The following is a 6,500-nucleotide window of genomic DNA, read 5'->3' as shown; positions in this document are numbered from 1 at the left end:
TGTGTCATGGGCACTACAGTACCGCGGCCATCATTCGATAATGCCGATTGGTAATCGTCTGTGTGCAACGTTTGATAAACATCCCAGTCGGGGTAAACCTGAGGTGCATAAAGCGCACATTTAAAAGGTTAGTAGTTCTTAAAGAGCGTACTGAGCATACGCAAAGACTCACCTCTTCAACCGCCTCGTAAGAGAAAAGTGTGGCGAAGCCTTCCTTTAGCCACAAATATGTCCACCACCTGACCGCTACGTGATTACCAAACCATTGATGTGTAAACTCATGCGCTATAATATTGGCAATGGAAGTTTGCGCACTTGTGGTTGATGTGCTTTTGTTGTATAGCAAATACTGTTCACCGTATGTTACTAAACCCCAATTTTCCATAGCACCACCCTTGCCGGGTACGGCCACCTGCACCATTTGTGGCAATACGAAAGGCACATTGTAGTAATCGGCTAATTCTTGTAGTATCAATATACCCGAGACCAAACCGAATTGATGTTGACCCACCGCCGATGGCTTGGAGTAAAGCCGATGTGGCAATGCGTATAGTGAACCCTCAGTGTAGGCATAGTCCGAGACGTGGAATGCTGTCAAATATGTGGGTATGGTCACACTGGTCTTGTCGAATACGGTCACACCGGCGCTGTAAATAGAGAGTTTTTTCATTTAGTACTAATATTAGTTTCAATCAGACCAAGTCTGTATCTTACGAGCTAGCTGCTACGTTTTTCGGCATATTGGATAGCGCATTGTAGGAGGGATCATGCTTGATGGTAACTGTAAAGGTTGCACGTTTGGCCGGCTCATCGTAGCATGGATAAGCGTGTCGCGCATTTGTCGATTCAAATTGTGTCGTGGCCATATAACTGTAAATTTTGCAAATAAATGTTCACAATTGCACTGTAAATACGTAAATATTTCACAATTCTTACTGTTCCTTATTGTTGGCATCGGTGTAAGAGAGTATGTGGAAACCGGCTCTATCCGTACGCAGTACACCTTTATAGGCAATGGTCAAGGTCCAGTTGGTGCCTCTGTTGAGATGTACGTTGGCCTGTAGTGGCGTCAAGTTGAGAAATTCGCGTTCGGCCTCGTAGGAAGCCTGCAATGCATATTCAATGCCACTGGCATTTCTTATGGTGGCTTGGAAGCCATCTAGTTGGCGCGCATGCACCACGATATTCCTCGTATCCTCGATTGCGGTGATTAAAATTTTTACCTTGCCAGTGAAATCTTTTGTACCGTTATGCACATTCGTTGTCAATTCGATGTCGTAGTGTATGGGTTCGGTATTGTTCGGTAAACGATAGTTAAGATCAGCGCGTGTATCATAATTGATACCTGCTTCCTTTTCCGCGATACGTGAGCTAGCCCGTTCTTCGTCCTCAGGCGGCAGAGATCTTAATCCCGCTTCGGTTATCGTCAATCCCGAAACGATAATGGCCAGCGTAGCCAAAAGGACAACGTTTGTTTTCAATTTGCCGCGAATCATTTCGTGAACCAAACGGCCGTAGTTCAAGAAATTAAATACTCGTTGCACACTTGATCCAGCTGTATTTTAAAGGTTTTGCGTGCGGCAATTGTATATCGACAAAAAATTTGATTAGCTATCAGTAATATTGGTCTAAATTGGTTATATGATGGATTAAACTGCATTTGATATTCGCGGAGCGGTGCCTAACTTTAAACTTGTATTTTCTATCTTTATTGCGTTTTAGTGGCCTATAAAGTTATGATTAAAGTGCAAACACTAGCGGATCTAGTTAGTTAAAGGAGGGATCGATTTGAAGTGATTACTTATATATATACATATTATTATATTTGTGGTTCATAAAATTGGGATATACTTGGTTAGGTCGCAGGTCGAAAATGGAATGCAATTTTTTTCTCAAACTCTTAAAGTTCTTGTATCACCTTTGCGAGATGTTCGATCGAGCTTCCCCTTCTGTTTTTGGTGTATGTCTCGATTAAATGCGAAAAAATCGGGAGAATACTGAACTCGGGGTGATTTGCTGTTGCTTGCCGAGAGGCGATAACTATAGGCAACATCTGCTGGTCAATGCGACGATTGAATCTAACTTCTGATTTCGTTGAAATATAAAATATATCATATATTTTGTGCACTCTCTCGGTCTGTCTTTCTTCGAGTTTATATAGTGAGGTCTAGAGTAGAGTGAGGTTTAAAATAAACAAGTTGTGTATTCGTGATATTTTTTTTTTCTAAAATTTGTCTTAAACCTGAGAAAATTGTATTTGAACATATATAAATATACATTTGCGTTGGAACCTTCTTCTTCTTCTTAACTGACGTAGAAACCGCTTACGCGGTTATAGCCGAGTCCACAACAGTGCGCCACGCATCTCTCCTTTTGGCGGTTTGGCGCCAATTGGTAATACCAAGTGAAGACAGGTCCTTCTCCACCTGGTCCTTCCACCGGAGTGGAGGTCTCCCTCTTCCTCGGCTTCCACCAGCGGGTACTGCATCGAAAACTTTCAGAGCTGGGGCACTTTCATCCATTCGAACAACATGACCCAGCCAGCGTAGCCGCTGTTTTTTTTATTCGCTGGACTATGTCTATGTCGTCGAACAACACATACAGCTCATCATTCCATCTTCTGCGGTATTCGCCGTTGCCAATGTTTAAGGGACCGTAAATCTTCCGCAAAACCTTTCTCTCGAAAACTCCTAGTGCCGTCTCATCGGATGTTGACACCGTCCACGCTTCTGCACCATAAAGTAGGACGGGAATGATGAGGGACTTGTAGAGTTTAGTTTTTGTTCGTCGAGAGAGGACTTTACTTTTCAATTGCCTACTCAGTCCATAGTAGCACCTGTTGGCAAGAGTGATTCTGCGTTGGATTTCAAGGCTGACATTATTATCGGTGTTAATGTTGGTTCCTAGGTATACGAAATTATCTACAACTTCAAAGTTATGACTGTCAACAGTGACGTGGGAGCCAAGACGCGAATGCGCTGACTGTTTGTTTGATGACAGGAGATATTTCGTCTTGTCCTCGTTCACCACCAGACCCATTCGCTTCGCTTCCTTATCCAGGCGGGAAAAAGCAGAACTAACGGCGCGGGTGTTGTTTCCGATGATATCAATATCATCGGCGAACGCCAGGAGCTGTACACTATTGTAGAAGATTGTACCATCTCTATTTAGCTCTGCAGCTCTTATAATTTTCTCCAGCATCAAGTTAAAGAAGTCGCACGATAGCGAGTCACCTTGTCTGAAACCTCGTTTGGTATCGAACGGCTCGGAGAGGTCCTTCCCGATCCTGACGGAGCTTTTGGTGTTGCTCAACGTCAACTTACACAGCCGTATTAGTTTTGCGGGGATACCAAATTCAGACATCGCGGCATAAAGGCAGCTCCTTTTCGTGCTGTCGAAAGCAGCTTTAAAGTCGACAAATAGATGGTGTGTGTCGATCCTTTTTTCACGGGTCTTCTCCAAGATTTGGCGCATGGTGAATATCTGGTCAGTTGTTGATTTTCCAGGTCTAAAGCCACACTGATAAGGTCCAATCAGTTTGTTGACGGTGGGCTTTAGTCTTTCACACAGTACGCTCGATAGAACCTTATAAGCGATGTTAAGGAGGCTTATCCCACGATAGTTGGCGCAGATTGTGGGGTCTCCCTTTTTGTGGATTGGGCAGAGTACACTGAGATTCCAATCGTCGGGCATGCTTTCTTCCGACCATATTTCGCAAAGAAGCTGATGCATGCACCTTATCAGCTCTTCGCCGCCGTATTTGAATAGCTCGGCCGGCAATCCATCGGCCCCCGCCGCCTTGTTGTTCTTCAAGCGGGTAATTGCTATTCTAATTTCTTCACGGTCGGGCAATGGAACATCTGTTCCATCGTCGTCGATTGGGGAATCGGGTTCGCCATCTCCTGGTGTTGTACTTTCACTGCCATTCAGCAGGCTGGAGAAGTGTTCCCTCCACAAACACAGTATACTCTGGTCATCAACCACTAGATCACCGCTGGGGGTCCTACAGGAGTGTGCTCCGGTCTTGAAACCTTCAGTTAGTCGCCGGATCTTTTCGTAAAATTTTCGAGCATTACCCCAGTCGGCCAGCTTGTCAAGCTTTTCATACTCACGCATTTCTGCCTCTTTCTTTCTTTTTCTGCAAATGCGTCTCGCTTCCCTCTTCAGCTCTCGGTATCTTTCCCATCCCGCTCGTGTTGCGGTCGATCGCAACATTGCGAGGTAGGCAGTCTGTTTTCTCTCCACTGCGAGACGACAATCCTCATCATACCAGCTGTTTTTTTGGCTTTTCCGAAAGCCAATGGTTTCGGTTGCAGCTGTACGTAAGGAGTTTGATATGCCGTCCCACAGCTCCCTTATACCGAGATGCTGATGAGTGCTCTCAGAGAGCAGGAGTGCAAGTCGAGTAGAAAATCGTTCGGCTGTCGGTTGTGATTGCAGCTTCTCGATGTCGAACCTTCCTTGTGTTTGTTGACGTGTGCGTTGCGTTGGAACCGCTTTAGCGATTATAGCCGAATCCACCAGAGCGCGCCACTCGTTTCTCCTCTTTGCTTTTTGGCGCCAACTGGAAACATCAAGTGAAGCCAGGTCACTTTGCAATTGGTCTTTCCACCGGAGTGGAGGTCGTCCTCTTCCGCGGCTTCCTCCAGCGGGTACTGCATCGAACACTTTCAGAGCTGGAGTGTTTTCTTCCATCCGTACAACATGACCTAGCCATCGTAGCCGCTGTCTTTTATTCGCTGAACTATGTCAACAAATAGGGAGTTTAAATTGTAAAATCCTGAGTCGTTTAAAAATTGTATATATGTGCCAAAAACCCGAGTACCCTCCAGTAAAAAATCTAGTATTTCATATCTAATTAGAGTATAACAGTATATCGTATCATAAATGCCGATAAGATGCCAATATTTACCGTCAAGAAGCAATGATAACCAATCTATGGATATAAGATACTCATTCCATTCAAGTTTCGTAGGAATGTCTTTACATATTTATACGTATATATCATTCTATATAGATTTCTTTATCAAGTAACTACATAGGTTTCGTCTGCGTGTATTACCACAATAATGGAAGATATCTAATCGTTTTCCTTCAGTTAATCGTCACGTACAGTGCGCTTATAAACTAATTTTTATTGCCAGTCTCGATTTTATTCGATTATAAGTGTATACCCACACGATTTCAGAGATAAAAAATGTTATTGTAAGAATTAATAGGTTCATTGATAAGGATTGAGCGTCTATATTCTATAGTAGAATGCTACTAACCTTCGTTTGGTTTCTATAAATCGGAACATTTCTTAGTAAATTTTTCTCCACAGCAGCCTCTTATTAGTGGCTTCCCTGCCGCGTTTTAGGCAGCAGAGTTCTTTTGGAAGATTTTTTTCACAGAATAAATTTTTTATCCCTTCAGCTTCTAGGTCTTTACTAAAGATAGCTGAATAATTAATAACGGTCTCGAAACGTTTTTTTTTAGCCACATAGACACATAGAGACTACCAATCCTCTATAAATCTAAGTAGGATCTCCATTCTTCCGATAAAACACACTCTATATATACATATATCGGCACATTTGTGATTAATCTTAAGGAAACTTTGTTGTTAATGACTAGTAATACCAGCCATGGCTAGTATACCAGCCATATATAATCATATAATGAACATCGCTTGTTTCGAATATAAAATGGATATTTTCAAAACAATCGATATTGAAAAATCAGTGCTTTTTTCTACTTTATTTTGCCATAAAACAGGTATGTAAGTAAAAATCTGGTGAAAAATTAATATAGAGTTGGGAAAAGAGAAGGTACACTTGCATCATGTGAGCAGTAGTTAGTCCACTTGAACAACATAATAAATGCTCAATAAATTAATAAGAAGCTTAGATAAGACATTGAAGTGTTCATTATAACATCAATTATTTGTTGTAGTCAACGAATGGGTCTATGTAATGACTCTACTTAATAATGATTAACTAAAATTACAAAATAGAACCATAATCCATAATTTATGGATATGTCTATGTATTAGGTTGTCAAATATCTCCCTTTCTTGGTGTTGTATAAAGTGCTACAGAGCTCGTGTCTGGCAATACTATACAGATACAGTTCACTAACGCCGAAATTCGAAGAAAAATGAATCAATCAAGCGAGAACCGTCGTGGTCGTAGGCCGGTGAATCGTCCCAAACAATGGCCAAGCCGGGATTGACGGCCAGGAAGGTTTTGCTGTGTGTTTTATGGGATTAGAAGGGGATCATCCACTATGAGCTGCTCCCATTAGTTCCACCAGGACACCGCCAGACCACACACTTCGTTGATGACTCGTATTTGTCAACCTGATATATGGAGAGCTTGGATGTACACGCATATAAATCCAGGTCGGTTGCCTTTATGAAGATCCAGCTGTCATGTCGATATTATATTTTTCGATTGTGCTAATTGTTTTTTATTTTTTTAAGGAGGAACAATTCTTTCTAATGGTATTAAAGTATTCGA

This window comes from Zeugodacus cucurbitae, chromosome 2 (genome assembly GCF_028554725.1).
Source record: "Zeugodacus cucurbitae isolate PBARC_wt_2022May chromosome 2, idZeuCucr1.2, whole genome shotgun sequence".
Taxonomy (NCBI): domain Eukaryota; kingdom Metazoa; phylum Arthropoda; class Insecta; order Diptera; family Tephritidae; genus Zeugodacus; species Zeugodacus cucurbitae.
This window is presented reverse-complemented; position numbering follows the sequence as displayed.